Consider the following 19,245-nt stretch of genomic DNA (forward strand, 5'->3'; position numbering starts at 1 on the left):
TCTTGATGTGTTAATAACATCTTAATTGCAAAGCTATTAGTGTTATTCTCATAAAAAGCACTTTCTGATACCTATCCTTGTGATAATCATTACATTCAATTTAACTGGCTGTTAGCTTGTCATCTAAGGTGATGAACTTTGAATCCCACTGTCAGTGACAACTATTTGTGGAAGGACTGCTTTGGTTTCCTTTGACCTGTGAATAGATGAAAAACTTTTAACTCAACCCTGTTAGCCCAGCATGAGAGGCTCCTAATTGTTTCTAAACTGGGGGTGGTAATGATTGACTGCTTCACATCCAGTCAGAGGCAGCTTGGGTCCTCCCACTCATCTTGCTCGTGCTCGTAATACTATTTTACTGCAGCACGTGTGGAAGAAGGAGCATGAATTAAACCATACAAGCTGCTTCATCATCTATTGTTTATCTGTTGTTTTTAATAAGCAGTATAGTTTATAGCTTGAATTACATTTGACGGAATGTTAACTCTTCCATTAGCAGATCATCATGGCTTCTGTTAGATCAGTAAACTGATTACATGTCGGATATTGTACAGGTAAGGACGCACTTTGACTCATAGGGAGCAAGTACTTGCTTGCATAAGTAATTCTTGATGCTAAGCAGCAGAAAGGTTTTTGGGTTGTACTTGGATACCAAACAAGTTTATTAATTACGCTTTATGGATAGCAGCGGTTCAACAAAACAGTGCTCCACCATCTTTTCAAGGGCAATTAGGGATGGGCAATAAATGCTGAGCAAGCCAGCAACACCTGTGAAAGAATAAAAAAAAGTTAACTTTTGTAGAATGGAGAACGATAGAAACAAAGTGTTATGAAAGACCTGGCTGGATCAGTCTTGTGTGACTTGGTTGATCACAAATTCTAGAGCAGCATTAATAATGGGGATAAAGAAATCCATGGGCGGAATCTTGTTGCAGCAGTGAATGTCTTGGTGGCAGGACTGAATGTGAACAGGACTTGCATTTTGAAGTGGGATAGCTGGCCATGCGCAATCACGTAGCAGCCAGCCAATTAGTTTTGCATAGTCAAGGGGCATGGCCAGTTGTGCGACAGAGGAGGAGAGGAATTTGCTGACCCTGCCGTTATTTCACAGCAGTCGAAAGTCCGGGTGTCATATTTAAACAGTGCCTGGACAGGCACCCACTCCCTGCAAGCCAGCAGCATTACTCTGCCTGGCTGAGAGGATTTTGAACTTGAACTCCTGCCACACACCCTCCCCCTCCACCTGCCACACTTGGATCACTGGAGCTGCAATCCTGCACCTTCCCTTAGTCACCTTTGACTTTCCCTCTAACGCCCTAGCGCTGCCTTCTGTGAGCCTTGAGCTGCTCACTGTCATCATTGATCAACTGCCTGTCAACTTAGAGCAGCCCCCACCGAGACCCTCAACTTGCTAACTGTCATTTTCAAGCTATGACTTGCCCTTGGTTATCCTCGACTCTCCCAGTCTCACCATTGAGCTGCCGTCAATCACCCTTGATCTTCTCTATATCATATTTGAGCTGAGATTGACAGTCCCTCTGTGGTCCAAATCCCACCCTCTGTCCCCCACAACCTTTCTTAGGACCACCACAACCCGACTTCCCTCCCTCAGACAACCCGATATCCCTGGACATCTGCCACCTCAGCTCAATTCAATAACTCAGCCACCTCTTCCCTCATCCAACAAAGTACCCCATGCAAGAAAAGCAGCTCCTGCTCACTCCAAATCCACCAGGGAGCCTGCCTCGCCTGCTACATGCCACCTTTAACCAGTTGTAGTTCTGAAGGCATGTGTTTATCATTTGCTGCCGACTAAATCGCAAAGGTACAATTTAATTGTGTTTTAAAGAATACTCTTTATGACATGCTAATGCATTAAAAATAGTTTCCCATTGCTTGCCTTTGGGAACCACAATACGCCTTTAATCTGCCGTCAACTTACTTCCAAACTCATCCTGCTGCTGGGAAGTGACATTTTGCCTCCCATGCAATTAAGTGCCCCTACCCACCTCATTTCCCACTCCTGGCAGCTTCACTAGATTCCACCCCATGTATTAGACAAAGCAAAAAATGGCATCAGTCAAGCGCAGTGAGCCTTTTGAGCAATAATTTCTAAAATTGTTACAATCTTGAGTATTGCAGGATTACTTTTGATATAAATAGTATAATTTGTTTTTATCCTTGTATCCTTCTATTCTTGATTTGGTGATTTCTTTTTGCAAAGCATAGTTTCTTTGGAGAAAATATACATTGAATCCCCCTCATTCCAAAAAAATTCAAATATTTTCAGTAAATGTTTGTTGCAAACTGCTGAAATTTCTATATAGTTCACCTAGATAATAGTAGAAAATAGTCTGCCTCCAAATGAAGTGAATAATGTAAGCAATTTTCCCCGTCTCCACGCAACACCAGTGATAAACAGCAAAAAATGGTGGGGTAGACCAAAGGCAGTCACCAAAGTTTTCCAGTAACTTATTGAAATACTAATTTTGTTAAATGGAAAGATTTATTTTTGATAATATAGTCCCAAACACCAACAGTGAAATATATTGAAGAAGGTGGCATATCTCGCAAAGAAAGTCAAAAGAAACCCAGAAGACTATAGCAAGTTCATTAATTAGTTGTTTTGAATAGTCAGTTAAAGTTTTTTTTTAAAGAACATGGGAGTCAATCTGAAGGTTTAATGTAACTATTGAGGAAAAAAATCTGAAGAGAACTTAATGTGGCTCAATTCTATTTCATGGAACAAGAATCTGACCCATCTTGCTACTAATTATGGTAACTTCAGCATATTTTTTGTTTTACACTGGACCTCTAATTCTTTTCATATTTCTAAACCAAAATAGTATTATTTATGTAATGCATTTAACCTAAGTCAAATATAGTATATTTAAATATTCTTGTTTCTAAATTATCTCCTTCCAATTAAGTTTAATCTTTAATGGTTCAACTGTCTATGAAGCATTTTTGTTCATGCTTTTTTAACAGTTTTTTGTGCACATTTTTTTATATGCATATATGAAGCCAAATAGTTTTGTGGCCCCACAGCTGAACTGTCCATATTTTTATCTCTGGTTGTAATAGCAGCAATTTATGATGATGTTGGAAGAGGAAGAAGTCATCTCTGAATACCATAGGGAGTCTGATGTGTTCTTTGTAAACACAAGATATGGAAGAGATGATGACATAGTGGTAATGTCACTGGACTAGTAATCCAGGGGCCCAGGTGAATGCTGTGGGGACATGGGTTCAAATCCCACCATGGCAGCTGGTGGAATTTAAATTCAATTAATAAAAGCTGGAATTGAAAACTAATTTCAGTAATGGTAACCATGACACTACCATCAACTGTTGTAGAAACTCACCTGGTTCACTAATGTCCTACATGCGACTGCAGACCCACAGCAATATGGCTGCCTCTTAACTGCCCTCTGAAATGGCCTAGCAAGTCAGTCAATTTAAGGGCAATTAGGGATGGTCAACAAATGCTGGCCTTGCCAGTTATACCCACATCCCATGAAAGAATAAAAAAAACCTGAATGCAAAGCAATCTGACTGGAAACAAATATTTGAATATAGAATCAGTTGTTTAAAGACAGCCTTTCTTTTTTGGTGGTACTCCTTACAATAGGTAAGTGGGAGTCATTGGTGACGTCCCTTCATTTGTTATAGGTTGGAGGATAGTTTAATGTGCTAGGCCTGTAGCTCAGGGTCACAAGGACACTGCAAAATGCCTTGAAATCTTCTGAAGGCTGGTTCTTGCTGCAGATCCCCTCAATTCCTAGTTCATTTTGCTGGTGATGCTTGAGCAGTTTTCCATACTATATCAGAATGTTCTTATTGCGACTTCCATGAGTCAGTTGAGGGCTAACTAAAGGGAAGGTTGGTACATCATCTGGTGGTACTTGGTGAATGTGCATTGCATCGTGAATGACGTTTAGGGGGCTACTTCATAAATCTATTCCAAAGCTCCATAATTATTAAAATATGAAATGTGCAAAATTTTGTTCATTTACTTTGCTACTTTTACTGTTCATACTTTACAATGATCACGGGCCATACTCCGTAGATACATTTGACAAAACAAATATAATGTACTGAATCAAGCTTCCTGTAAATTTTAGTCAGCATCAAATCAATTGCTTCACACAATAATATTTTTCTATTTGTTTGACAAAATAAATAAATTCTTATTTGACTACTAGACTTTTCAAACAGATTTCAACTAAAATTTGAACTGGATCACCACCTTAGAAGCACAAGCCAAATAGTGGCAGTTTAAAAAGTCTGTAAGTATTCCTGTAATTTTTGAGGCTTTTTAGCTATTTATCCTGGAAGGGATTTTGCAACATAGCATCATCCAGCACAGAAGGAAGCCATTCAGCCCATCATGTCTGTGCCAACCCTTTGAAAGAGCTATCCAATTATTCCCATTCCCCTTACTCTTTCCCCATAGCCCTGCAAGTTTTCTTTGCCAAGTACTTATCCAATTCCCTTTTGACTGTTACTATTGAATTTGCTTCCACCATCGTTTCTGGCATTGCATTCCAGATAATAACCTGTTTCCTCATCTCCCCTATGATTCTTTCTCTAGTTATCTTAAAACTGTGTTCCATGGTTATTGACCATCCTGCCAATGGAAATAGTTTCTTTCTATTTATTCTTTCAAAACCATTCATGATTTTGGCTACCTCTATTGAATCTCCAGTTAACCTACTTGGCATGAAGAAAAATAAGCTCTGCACTGTCCCATCAAACATTCCCACGGCAGTTTTTTGGGTTATTTTGTTAAGTTAAATTAAGTTCACAAAGGATTAACTCGCAGATATCTAGGATGTTGATTGGGGCAATTAGTTGGCATGCAGATGAAACAGCTGTCAAAATGTTGTACTCCTGCATGCCCCATCAATTTTGAGGTAATGGGGATGATGGAAGTATAGCTAAAGAGGCAGTGGTGACATAACGCTTGAATCCAGGGAGAGCGTTTCTCATTTAAGGTAGAAACATTGATCGGTGGCTTGATGGCAGGGAGCTAAAGGAGAAGTCAGAGACCTGCCTTCATCTTTCTAGACTATTCAGAATACATCTAAGACTACTTTCCGGATCGGTGTGTGTCTTTCCCAATGAGAAAAAAAACGTTTGCTTAAATTCATCCTGGGAATTGAAATGGGACAAATAATTAATCAGAGTAGGAAAACAATTGATTAATAGCAAAAACATGGTTATATTCGAATTGAAAATATAAAAGAGTAATAAAGAAAAGAAAAACAAAGATTTCAATTTATGTAACGCCTTTCATGACCATCTCAAAGCGCTTTACATAGAATGAAGTACTTCTGAAGTGTAATCGCTGTTGTATTGTAGGAAGATCATGACCAGGTAATTTAAAAAAAATAAGGGTGATTAAGGGATAAATATTGTCCAGGACGCTGAGTAACTCTCTTACTCGCTTCACGTTTGTGCCATTGGCTCTCTTACATCCACCTGAGAGAGCAGATGGGGTCTTTATTTAATATCTCATCTGAATGTCAGCACTTCGCCAGTGCAACACTCCTTTAGTACTGCAGTGGAACACCAACCCAAATCTTTGAGCTTGAGTTTGGAGCAGGACTTGAACCCATGATTCACACTCAGAGATGAAGGTTCTATCTACTGTGCCACAGCTGACATAAGAGTCAAAGATAGGAAAGCTGAAGTGGGAAGAAATAAAGTTTAGTGAGATGAGAATGGACCTGGCTCAAGTTAACTGTGGGGAGTCAGTTACAAAGTGTCATTAATTTGTCATGATTGAGGAGAGGCAGAGATCACTACATTTTTTTACAGGGAAAATGTATTAATATTTGGAGCAGTGGGAGCTATGGGAGCTATGTGACGAGAAGCAGGAAAGAGATTTTTGGATTTCTCTAGAAAAGTTGGCAATGACACAATGAGCTTTTAACGTTCCCTTCTCTGGTATAAACTCATAAAATTCTATGGATTTACTCCATAATGAATAGCGTTTTTGGCAGATTTTAAGACTGGTGTATTTTTTTTCAGTGATCATAGTATGGTTGAAGGTACAGACTTGGTGGATAGTGAATCAAAAACCCATATTTATGCCCCAACTCAAATTTCTGTTTATTCAAAGCCAGACAAGGAATTCACCAACAGGCGAACATTTCCATCGCCTTCCCTGGTAGAATTTTTGTTAGACAGGTTATTGAGGACTATGAAACCTAAGCAGATAGATAGAGTTAAGATGCAGATCAGACATGATCTAATTGAATGGTGGAATAGGATCAAAGGGCTGAAAGGCCTCTTCCTGTTCTTGTGATCCCTCAGTAGAACCCAAACAATGGAACAATATGGATTAAAACTCTAAGAATTTAATTCTGGAGTTTCCTACTTAACATCTTCTCCTTCAATTTGTTTTAAGTATCTAATTTTCTGAGAAAGTGAAAATTTAAAGTATGATTATCTTAATTTTGGCTTTGCATCTCATGTTTAGCAGTACCACCCTTCAATGTGTACACCCGCTCTGTTGATGGCATTGTGCCTTCCTGTGACACCCATTGTGACCATGACCTTTACTACCAGCAGCATCTCTTAAATCATTCTTCACATGCAATAAGAGATTGAAAATTAAGTTGAAACATTTCTTCAAAATATGGTGTTATGTTTGAATAGCTAGCAGTAATCTACCAGATATTTTCATTTTCAGTCAACTTGTTTCTACTTAATTTCTTGATGTATACACACAAAATTTATTGCTGGAAGAATAAAAAGTTCTTTGAATTGAGCACTATAATGGTGGAATAGTAAAAAGTTTTATATATTATGTTACATAGTCTGAGGGATCGATTAGGGGCACAACTGAGACTCTAGAGCTTCGCTAAAGAGACCCACTGTTTAAAATGTTATTAGAATCTGGAAATGGTCTCTTGCTTTATTCATTACCTAGAACAGATGGTGCTATCGAACAGACTTTGCTGATTAGATCAGCACTTTATGGAAACAAGGTTCTTGTCAGAGTCGAGCATTGACTTGGGAGAGACAGCCTTCCTTTTGTTGGCTCACATCAGCTGTATTGAAGCCGTGCAGTATGTTTTCTTTTACGTGTCACAGCTGTCGTATAAAATCCAAGATACAGTTTAAAAGAAAATTTGGCTAACATGGTATTTGTCTGCCTCACCTCTAACACTGATGATGAAAAAGGTAATGGGAGAGGTGATTTAATAAACATAGTAAGGCAGATGTCTGTTATACATTTAAAAGCTTGAGCCATATGGTTTACAGAGGCAGTCTGTTAAGTTGACTGAGGTTCTGTGTCTACAGAAGGCCATACATTCCTTCTCTGTCACAGAGTAACTTTCCTATCATGGCTTGCAAAACAGCAGAGTGTTGCCTGCCTCTTCTTGCAGCTGAAGGATCTGGGTCCCTTAAAACCTACCTTCTTGACCAAGCTTTTGGTCACCTCTCCTAACATCTCCTCCTTCAGCTCAGAGTCTATTTATCTGCTTATGCTCTTGTGAAATCCTTGGAGACATTTTATTACATTGAATATTCTATATAATTTGTGTCCTTGTTTGCTGCTTCACTCACCCCTTCCTGCCAGTGGATATTTGCACTGATGCCCATTGCTTTCTGCCAGTCGAAGTATCTGTGTGCAGTGTCCACTCCTTGCTGCTGTACTGTTAACTAATCCTTCCACTTATTATATAATGCCATCTGTATAGCTGTGCCTCTGAATTTCGGCAAGTCTGGAGATGGCACTCTTTAGCAGCCTGGTAATTATTTGTTCATTAAGTCAGGATCATTATAGTGCCAACCAATAATCAATCTAGTGGCAGGCAGGACATGAATTTGTGTTTGGCAGTTAATAGAGGGGTATTTAATTAGGATTAACTGCTATCTTTCCCATTTTTAACTTCTAATGCTTCATGCCTTTTTTGGGAAAGGAGACCAAATTGCTTTATCTGCATGAATAGAGGTTGAGGACTGTATGATATCAGCATCCTAGGACATCGACCAAGGGTGGTTTACATGCACTTTTGGAGATCTTTATTTTAAGATTCTGGGATGTTTCTTCTTGACACAAATGGTGGCCAGGATTCTATTGGCTGATAATACATTGTATGAAACGCCAACATGACTGCGAGAAGCATAGGTCTTTTGATTTAAATCTTACCTATTAATCAAGTGCAGACGGAGTGATGATGTGTTAGGATTTATAATAAAGGGGAAGAGATGCTGACACGCATCTGTCAGTACTATGCTAATTTCACTGCAGTCAGATATAAACAGAAAGAAGCAGCTAAGCTAAACCAGCATCTGCTGAAGTCTTCAGCAACATGCAATATCTGAGCATGTTCCTTGAAATTGATTTTTCCAATAGGCATAATTTTAATAGCAGCCTTAACCCATACATTTTAAATGGTGTTAAAATATTGTGGATCAGAAAATCTAGGTTTGTTAGTCTCAAAGTAGTAAATGTGTGTTTGATATCTGTATCACTTCTATTATGCCAGAGATGAATGAGAACATAATGGGCCATAATCTCTGACGAGCGCCAGAAAGTGCTGGCCCGCAGAAATTAGAAGAATAAATACCTACTTACCTGGTCTTGAAAATAATGCTAACATTTCCGTTCACCAGAGCTGCTTGGGGCCTGCATTGAAAGAATCCTCGCAGGCCCCAGCAAAGTCTATCTCCAGTGCATTCAAGGAGGCAACGCTCCCTTTTTTATGGCACTAGTTGCCATAAAGCAAGTAAGTTTAAAAGGGAAATTGACAGGCCAAGGGAAGAGAACTGTCTAAGGTAAGTAGATAGCATTTGGGGGTGGGGCTGGGGGGTGGTTCAGGGGTTGAGGGAGGTGGGGGGCATCTGATGTTTGGGTGTGGTGGGGTTTTGAGGATGGGGGTGGGGTGGGGGGCGGCGTTGACAAGGGAGTCCCTAGTTTTGGTGGTGGGGGGGGTGGTCAGGGATGTGGGGGAGTCCCTTGTGTTGGGGAGGAAGATGTGGGGGAGTCCCGTCTGGGTCTTTACAATAGTTACTCAGAAGTTAGAAGAGATTTTAGTTCTTCTAACTCTTTCTGGGTAACTATTGGCATAGCCCCGGTGGAACCACTTGAAGTTTGCGATTTAAATCACATTTTCGAATGGTTCCCAACGCAGCGCAACTGTCCAGAGGTAGTGTGCACTTCTGGGCAACTGCCATGCAAACCCTTACCTGGGAACCTGCCAGAGGATTCCCCAGCACATCTTTTGGGTACCCCCCCAAATCCATCGCTGGGGAGCGCAGATATTACGGGTCAATATGTGGCTACTGTTTTCGTAGCTTACAATCAGAAAAAAATCACTATCTATTCACTGGACGGAATCTTCCCAGATGTGCACTAAGTGCGGTAGTGGGCAAGAATCAGGATGCTTTACTCGTTGGCCGCAATTGCAGGTTTTCAGGCTGTATCATCCCAATCCCGCCTCATTAATTATGCATTTCTGGGAAACACAGTTTCGAAGGTGGGCGGGCTCTCATTCACCCGCCATGCCATCACCTTGCCGCTTCATCACGCCAGGTGTTAAAGTACAGCCACACGCACATCTCTTAGTGCTTCCAGCCCATGACTGCTGCAAAGAAGACTGCAGCCCCTCCCCACCCCCCACCTGTTTAATGACACATCCCTCAAGCGCCTTTTGGAGGCAGTGGCCTGCCATCGTGTCCTCTACCCCCGCTCTGGCAGCAGGATTGGCAGCAACATCACTAATCCAGCATGGGAGGTGGTGGCAGCAGTGGTCAGTGCCAATGCCCTGCAAAAGAGGACAGCCACCCAGTACCGGAACAGGATGAATGGTCTCATTCGCTCGCCTGGGTAAGTCACTCTTCCTATCACTCTCACTCACATGCTCACAAACTCAACACACATCCACACCTCAAGGGACAACATCACTAACTCTCACATACATCCTCACACCTCCATCGGGCTCATATCCACTTGAGCTCACGTCCTCATCCTGTCCATGTCTCTGCTCACCACACAAACATTCCATGCAGTGCCATGTGTCCTAACCATACACTATCCATCTATTTTCATGCATGAGAAGCTGGCTCACAACAGCAGGGAGAAGTCCCAGACCAGGACCCACATTAGGCCCCTCACTCAATTTGAGGAGTATGCCATGACTGGTGAGGATGTGGACCATGCCTGTGGCGATGGTGAGGATCCTATACCACATCACACCTCCCTCAACATAACTGTGAGTGCTCTCTCTCTCCTGCTTTTGATTCTGCTGCTATGCATTAGTTATCTCTACTATGGTTCACAGGTAGCGTTGCCAAGTGACCAACAACCTCAGCCCAACAGTCTCTCAGCTCCATCCACGACCTCAACTCCAGTCAAGAGGACTCCATTGAAGAGCTGGAAATAAGCAGCCTGGAAGACCCATCACAGCTCCACCAGAGCAGAAACATACACCTCGGTGGGATCTAGATCTAGAGCAGGCTTGGGTTCACAATTTGGTGGTCACCACACAGACATGTGCCGCAGCAGGTGGAGGCAGGTTCAGCTGAGCTTCCTGGCACTCGGAGGACTGCTGGGGATGAGGCATCTGTGAGGTCCGAGTCAGGTGACGAGCCTCTAGCTTAGGCCTTCCAACTCATCCTGGAGATTCAGCAGAAGGCATCCACCTGCTCTCTGATGAAGTGGTGCCCACATGTGCATGTATGGAGGTCTCCATGGGAAGGATGATGGACGTCATTGAGACCCTGGTCCAGCAGAATGCAGAGATGTACGCAGACCTGCACTCCATCATGGTAGCCACGGGTGACTTCGTGCAGTGGCAATGCGAGAGGGAAACATGGCACCTTGACGTCCCCCCAGGTGCTCCTTCCCCTCAAGGAGTCAGGCCAGGGCCTTCAGGCACCTGAAGGGAGGAGGAGCGGCAGCTGGACACCCCTGGGTCACCCACTTAGTAATCTCAGAGGCTGTTCTCTCCCTCTGAGTCCCCTTTACCTATGATCCCCTCAACCTCGCCTCCTGTCACCGCAGAGGGAGCAGCTGGCCCACAGGAGGAGAGCCAAAGCAAGCCAGCACCCCTAAGGTCTCAGCTTTCCAGAGGACCCACACCAAAGTCATCAGAGGCAACAGGGCCAACCACTGCACAGGCTGTCCCCACCCCTGTTGCGGATGCCAGGGCAGCGCCTGGATGTCTAAGGTGTTCAAAAATTAAGAAATTCTGATAACAGTTGGTTGCACGGATGAACACATTTTGTCACTTTATAATTTGAAAATGTGTTCACTTTCACTGAATAATGTGTAATGGTGTCTTTCAGCTTCGTTGCTAGGCTTCACGAGTCCACCCACTGCATTACCTCCCCTCCCCCATCCAAACACTGAATTCAGCTGCGTGCAGCCGGCCTACGAATGATTATGGAGGGAGAAGTGTGTGTGCAACAGGGCCTTTCAGAGCCTCGTGCAAGCACTCTCTCACGCACGCGGATCCTTCCCGCATCACACACATCTTAAGCATCAATGCTGCCTTTCGCTTTTAGTTGACCATCTGAGCTGACCTGCATCCCTTGCGCATTCACCTGGACACCTCCCTGTTCCTTGAAACTCCTTCCCCCTCCTGCAACTCCTTATCTCCTATGCAACTTCCTCCCACCGCAACATCTTTCCCCCCCCACTTGCAACTCCTTCCCCCTTTGCAACTTCTCCCTCCTCCCTTACACCTCCTTCCCCCCCTTGTAATGTCCCCCACCCCCCTCCACCAGATTCTACCACTCTCCCCCGCTTAGTCCTTCCCCCCTGCTGATGCCGTCCTCTGTCACGCTTACTCCTTCCCCTCTCTGAACTCCTTCCTCCACCCTTACTTCTGCCTTCACCCCTACTTCCTCCTTCACCCCTACTTCTTCCTCCATCCTTACTCCTTCCCCCACCCTTACTCCTTCCCCCACCCTTACTCCCTCCCCCGCCCTTACTCCTTCCCTTACACCATCTCCCCCCTTACACCTCCCTGCCCAGTTTCCATCTAATTGCCCGATACCCCTTCCTCCCCCTGTACTCCATCCCACACCTTCCAACCTCAACCCCCGACACCTGTGTCCCACCCCCTCCCAATCTCACCTGCCCTTGACACCTTTGCAACCCCCCACTCCCAACCTCACACCACACCCCGCCCCCCCACAACATAGTTTCCTCTCCCAGTCAATCCTAGACCTTCCTCTCCCGCCCCCCGATACATTCCCCTCTCCCAAACACAGCTGGACCTCCTTCTCCACCCCTTCAACGATTATCCGTTGTGAGCAAACCCTCACAGTGACTTTCCACCTTCAGTGAGCTGCTTTGCAGCGGAGCTATGCCCATGAGAATCTGCCCGGCATGTGATAGACATTCCTTCAGGGTCCCGTTGCTGTCGAGCATCTTCTGTTCCTCAGATGTCTGCGATGTGAGCAAGGGCCTGACGCTGAGTCCTGGCTTCGGTAAATCACATTGGTCAAGACATGTTCTGCACCAGTGTGTTTTCCTGCCGATGTGGGTGGATGATCCAGCGTAGGAGGATGATTTCGGCAGGATGGGCTTATAATGATATGCAGTTGTATTACAATGAGGTTCCCGACATCCGATGGTGGGAAACGTGTTCCGCCATTGATGGGTAGGGCGGACGATTGCAAACTGGTTTCACGACATCGTGAAATCGATTTTTGGCCTTTTTGCCATATTGTCTGCTCATGCCGCTGAATACGCTCAACGCCTGCAGGCACGGAAAATTCCGCCCATAGTTTCTAAGTTATATGAAAATGAGAATTCTATCCGAGGGGTGATAGATATTTAATTCAGAAAAGGAGTACATTGGGAAGGTATGGAACAGTTAGCCCAATATCAGTAGATCTGATATTAGATCTGATAGACAGTTTTTTTTTTGGGTGTCTCAGGTAATCAAGGGATAGATATGGGGAGCAGGCGAGAAAGTGGAGTTGAAACAAAAAATCAGCATGATCGTATTGGATGGCGGAGCAAGCTACACCTGCTCCTATTTCTTATGTTCTTATATTCTTAGTGGGGAAAATGCTCAAGCATTTCATGGTGCATTTAAAGACCTATTACCACATCAATATTAGTACTAATTCACATGCTTTTGTGCTCCAATTTTTTGGGGTTTAAAGAAAAAATAGTTAATGCTATGCTCCTTCAATCTTTTGAAAAGGATGGGATAGGAATGAAATTGAATATTATAATGTAAGCGCCATATGAGATCACATGTCTGAAATAAAACTTTTTCAAACTTGTCGGGATTCTGAAAATACAGCTTGTGGAATGAAACTGATCAGGGTTGAAAGTAAAGTTTATTGTAATTTTCGATCAATAGCCTGATGTTTTCCTTGATGGAAAGGGGGAAAAGTTCAATAGATTGTTCTTCTTGGAAATTCTACCTGCAATTCATCTCTCAGGAGATTGTATAAATTGTCTTAAGTTTAAGATTACAGGCTGCACAGGGGCAGCTGTTAAAAGTGAGTTTGATAGCCTTTTTTCATAATATTTGATTGTTGTGTTCTGTATTTTCAGTGGGCTTTCTATTCATTATGATTCATAATTAAGGAAACTTGTAACCATCATTATGTTTGCTTTTTTCACAGTTGATGTAACTGGAGTTATCATCAACCTTCTCTATGTCAGTTCCTCGAAACTGGTGTGTTTTTGAGCATTCCCCTCGTATTTCGTGGCCGTGAAGTTAAGAGGCACATCCCAAAACTTATCGAACAAACAGTGGTCCATGTCTTGCCCTTTCTGGACTAATAGGTTCTATTTTATCAGAGATATTTGAATTCTTCTCTTTCTGTCAGTGTCTATGCTTTCCTCCTATGTCATACAATTGCAGTGGTGCTATTTTGTTATAAGAGTAATTCCTATTGAACCAATTTTCTCTTTGGTTGGGAAAAATACTAATAAAATGCAGGCTGTCATTGTGTAAACATTCACATTTGTTTTCTTCATAAGGCTGTGGAACTTAAAACACTGCAAAATTACAAAAAATGTCAAAGTTGAATGGGGATATCACCATCCCTGGGTATGTCCTGTCCCATGGGCAGGATTGACCCATCAGAGGTGGCAGCACAGTGGTATACAATCAGGAGAGTGGCCTTGGGAGTCCTCAGCATTGAACCATACACCCCATGGTGTATCATGGCATCAGGTTAAACAAGGGCAAGGAAACCTCCTGCACAGACGTCCCTCCTTCAGATGATGAATCAGTACTCTTCCATGTTGAAAATTGCTTGGAACACTGAAGTCAATGGGAATCGGGGGTGGGGGGCAGAGGTAGGGTGGGGTGGGTTGGGGGGGTGATTCTCTGCTGGTTGGAGTCATACCTAACACAAAGGAAGATGGTTGTGGTTGTTGGAAGTCAATCACCTCAGTTCCAGGGCATCATTACAGGAGTTCCTCAGGGTAGTGTCCTCAGCCCAACATCTTCAGCTGCTTCAGCAACGACCTTCCTTCCATCGTAAGGTCAGAAGTTGGGAAGTTCACTGATGATTGCACAATGTTCAGCATCATTCTCGACTCCTCAGATACTGAAGCAGTCCATGTCCAAATGCAGCAAGACCTGGACAATATCCAGGTTTGAGCTGACAAGTGGCAAGTAACATTCATGCCATGCAAGTGTCAGGCAATGGCTATCTCCAACAAGAGAGAATCTAACCATCGTCCTTTGACATTCAATGGCATTACCATCGCTAAATCTCCCACTATCAACATCCTGGGGCTTACCATTGACCAGAAACTGAACTGGACTAGCCTACAAATGCTGTGGGTACAAGAGTAGGTCAGAGGCTAAGAATCTTCCTGACTCCCCAAAGCCTGTCCACTATCAACAAGGCACAATTCAGGAGTGTGACAGAATACTCTCCTTGTCTGGATGAGTACAGCTCCAACAACACTCAAAATGCTTGACACCAGCTTGGACAAAGCAGCCTGCTCGTTTGGCATCCTTCCACAAACGTTCACTCCCTCCACACTAACGAACATTGGCAGCAGTGTGTACCACCTACAAGATACAACTGCAGAAACTCACCAAAGATCCTTAGGCAGCACCTTCCAAACCCAGGGCTGCTACCATCTAGAAGGACAAGGGCAGTAGATTCATGGGAGCACCACCACCTGGAAGTTCCCCTCCAACCCACTCACCATCCTGACTTGGAAATATATTGTGTACCTGCACTGTTGTTGTGGCAGGTGGTAAGAGAACCGACACAAGGGGAAAACCTGTTGATTTCCTCATTAACCTACCTGTTACAGATGCATCATCTATCCATGATAGTATTGGTAGCTGACCAAGGCGTAGTCCTTATGTTGATGAAGTCCTGTCTTCACACTGAGAATACCTCCATCATGTGTCCACTAACACCATGCTAAATGGGATAACCTCATAACCGATCTAGCAGCATAAAACTAGACAGCTGTGGGCCATCTGCAGCAGTAGGCTTGTAATCCATCTCATCTGTAACGTCATGGCACTCCAGAACCCTCGGTCTACCATTACCAATAAGCCAGAGGAATCAATCATGGCTCAATGAAGAGTATAGGAGTAGTACCAGGTGTGCTTAAAATGAGGTGCCAACCTGGTGAAACTACAGCATAGGACACACTACAAGCATGCTAAATAGAAGCAGCATACTGTGGACAGAGCTAAGTGATTGTGCAACCAGTGGGTCAGATCGTGCAACCAATGGATCAAAACTATACAATCCTGCCAAATCCAATCTTGAATGTTGATGGACAATTGAACAACTAATGGGACCACGAGTCTTCACGAACATCCCAATCCTTAATGATGGCAGAGCCCAACACTTGACTGCAAAAGGCAAGGCTAACGCATTTGCAAGCCTCTTTAGCCAGAACTGTTGAGAGGTGATCCATCCTGTCGTCCTCCTGAAGTCCCCATCTTCACCGATACCAATCTTCAACCAATTCACTCCATGTGACATCAATTAACGACTGAGTGTACTGGATGCAGCAAAGGCAGTGGATCCTCGCAACACCTTGGCTGCAGTGCTGAAGGTTTGTGCTCCATAATGAACCACTTCTAGCTGAGCTGTTTCCAGTACAGTTCCAGGCATCACGATGGTTAGATTCTCTCTTGTTGGAGATAGCCATTGCCTGACACTTGCGTGTCCATAACAAACCGACAAATTCAATCCGACCAGTTAAAGCCCCATTAGCTTATTCTCAATTCATCAGCAAAATGATAGAAGGGGTCATCAACAGTGCTATCAAGTGGCATTCACTCGCTAAGAACTGCTGACTAATGGTTAGTTTGCTCCATACCTTAACACAGCCATGTTCCAAGCATGGAGAAAAAAATGGGGCTCCAGACGTGAGGTCAGAGTTATTTCCCTTGATGTCAAGGCAGTATTTGACTTTTGTGGCATCTTGGAGCCCTGAAAAATTGAAATCTGTTTGAATCGGGGAGGAATCTTTCCAGTGGCTGGCGTCATACCTAGCAAAAAAAAAAAAAGATGGTTGTAGTTGTTGGAGGCCCATCATCTCAACCCCAGGGCATTGTTGCAGGAGTTCCTCAGGGCAGTACCCTCAGCCCAACCATCTTCAGCCCACTTCATCCAAGACCATTCCTTCCTCATTAAGTCAGAAGTAGAGTTGTTTGAGGTAGATTGCATTGTGTTCAGTTCCATTCGCAACTCCTCAGATAATGATCAAGTCTATGTCCAGGCTTTGCTACATGCAGATAACATTCAGGCTTGAACTGATCAGTGGCAAGTAATATTCCTGCCACTCAAGTGCCAGGCAATGACCTTTTCCAGCAAGAGAGTCTTAACTACTTCCCCTTGCAATTCAGTGGCATTACCAATGGATAAAAGGAGGAGTTGGAGGCAGTTTGGTAAAAAGAGGACCCAGAGGGAACACTTAGATCTACCTTTTTCAGCCTCCAATATTTGGTTCTAACTTATTCAGTACGAGGAATGGGCAGATTGGTGGGTAATCAGTAAGTTATTCCACTTCTAGGAAATAGCTTGTAAAAGTTAAGGTTTGGCAGGGCAGCTTGGCCAAATGGAATGTGCATCCATTGAAATGTGGTAAGTTATGGAAGCACATGTGCACTAGTGAAAACGGCTGCAGAAGCTTGAGCTCTGGGTTTCGGAACGCGAGTGGTAGCTGGAATCACTGTGTTGCATCTGTGAGGCAGGGAACCAGGTAGCTAGCACGTTTAGGGAGGTGGACGCACCGCAGGTTAGCAGCATGTAGGCAGAGAGAGAAAGGATGACCACAAGGCAGTCTAAGAGAATCAGGCTGGTAGTGCAGGAGTCACCCCGAGTCAATATGGCTCACTAACTGATTTTCCATTTTGGATACTGGTGAAATGGCTCCTCAGAGAAGTGCAGAAAGAGCCAAGTCTGTGGCACAATGGGTAGCTCAGCTGCACAGAAGGGGAGAAAGAAGAGTGGAAGGGCAATAATGATAGGGGATTCATTAGTCCGGGGAACTGAGAGACTTTTCTGCAGCCGTAGATGTGACTCCAGGATGGTATGTTGCTTCCTTGGTGCTAGGATCAAGGATGTCACAGAGCAGCTGCAGGACATTCTTCTGGAGGGTGGGTTAACAGCCAGAAGTCATGGTCCACATTAGTACCAACAACATAGGGAGGAAGAGGGATAAGGTACTGAAAGCAGATTTTAGAGAGTTAGGAAAGAAATTAAAAAGCAGAACCTCAAAAGTAGTAATCTCAGGATTACTCCCAGTGCCACGTGCTAATGAGTTTAGGAATAGGAGGATTGAGCAATTGAACACATGTCTGGCGAATTGGTGTAGGAAGGAAGCATCAGATTTCTGGGCAGGTAGGACCTGTATGAGATGGATGGGTTGCACCTTAGCAGGGCCGGGACTACCATCCTCGCAGGAAGATTTGTTAGTGCTGTTGGGGAGAGTTTAAACTAGATTGGCAGGGTGATAGGAGAGTGAGCTCAGATTGGAGGGAAGCAAAACTGTTAACAGGAAGTAGAAAAGTAGTAAGTGAAATTAGAAGGCAGACAAAGTGCAGGCAGGCATCAAATAGAATCAAAATGCTAAATAATGTTAAAAAGGCAAAGTTAAGGGCACTCTATTTGAATGCACATAACATTTGCAACAAGATAGATGATTTGAAGGCAAAAATAGAGGTAAATGGGTATGATTTATTTGTCATTATGGAGACGTGGTTTCAGGGTGATCAAGACTGGAAACTGAATAAAAATGGATATTTGTCATTTAGGAAGGATAAGCTAAAAGGTTAAGGGGTAGCACCATTAATAATGGATGAGATTCGTAAATTAGTGAGAGAGGATATTAGATCAAAGGATCAAGATGTAGAATCAGTTTGGGTGGAGCTAAGAAACAGCAAGGGGCAGCAAACATTGGTGGGAGTTGTTTACTGGCCATCAAACTGTAGTCTTAATGTTGGGCACGGTATATATCAGGAGATTAGAGCTGCATGTAACATTGGTAATACAATGATAACGGGCAACTTCAGTTTGAATATAGACTGGGCAAACTATAATGCTGTGGAGGATGAATTCCTGGAGTGTGTACGAGATGGGTTTCTGGAGCAGTACATTGAAGAACCAACTAGGACTTGGGCTATTTTAGCTTTGGTGTTATGTAATGAAAAAGAGCTAATTGATATTCTTGCTGTAAAGGAGCATTTAGGAAATAGTGACATAATATGATTGAATTTTACCTTAAGCTTGTAAGTGATATAGTTCATTCTGAAACTAGGGTCTTAAATCTGAACAAAGGAAGCTATGGAAGTATGAAGGGTAAGTTGGCCATGGTGGATTGGGAAAATATTTAAAAGATTTTTTGGTAGACAGGCAATGGCTAATATTCAAAGAAGTATTACATGGTCTACAACAAGTATACATTCTCTAAGACACAAAAACCCAACAGGAAAGGTAAATCACCCATGGCTACCAAAATAAGTTAAAGATCAAATTAAATCAAAGGAAGTGGCTTATAAGGTTGCCAAAAAAAAGTGGCAAGCCCAAGGATTGGGAGCAATTTAGAATCCAGCAATGGAGGATCAAGAAACTGATAAAGAAGGGGAAAAGAGAATATGAATGCAAGCTAATGAGAAATATAAAGACAAATTGTAAAAGCTTCTCTAAGTTTGTGAAAAAGAAAAGATTAGCAAGAACAAATGTGGGTCCATCACAAGTGCAGACAGGAGAATTTATAGTGGAGAACAGGGAGATGGTGGAGAAACTAAACAATTACTGTGT

General features: G+C 43.3%; 1 protein-coding gene across 11 annotated transcripts in view; it reads left to right on the plus strand.

Moving 5' to 3' along the window:
• The window catches only part of st3gal3a (ST3 beta-galactoside alpha-2,3-sialyltransferase 3a), a 681,850-nt gene that overhangs the window by 283,983 nt on the left and 378,622 nt on the right, over window positions 1-19,245 (plus strand). The gene's annotated exons all lie outside the window — the stretch shown is intronic.

The sequence above is a fragment of the Cetorhinus maximus genome, chromosome 17, assembly GCF_964194155.1.
Source record: "Cetorhinus maximus chromosome 17, sCetMax3.hap1.1, whole genome shotgun sequence".
Taxonomy (NCBI): domain Eukaryota; kingdom Metazoa; phylum Chordata; class Chondrichthyes; order Lamniformes; family Cetorhinidae; genus Cetorhinus; species Cetorhinus maximus.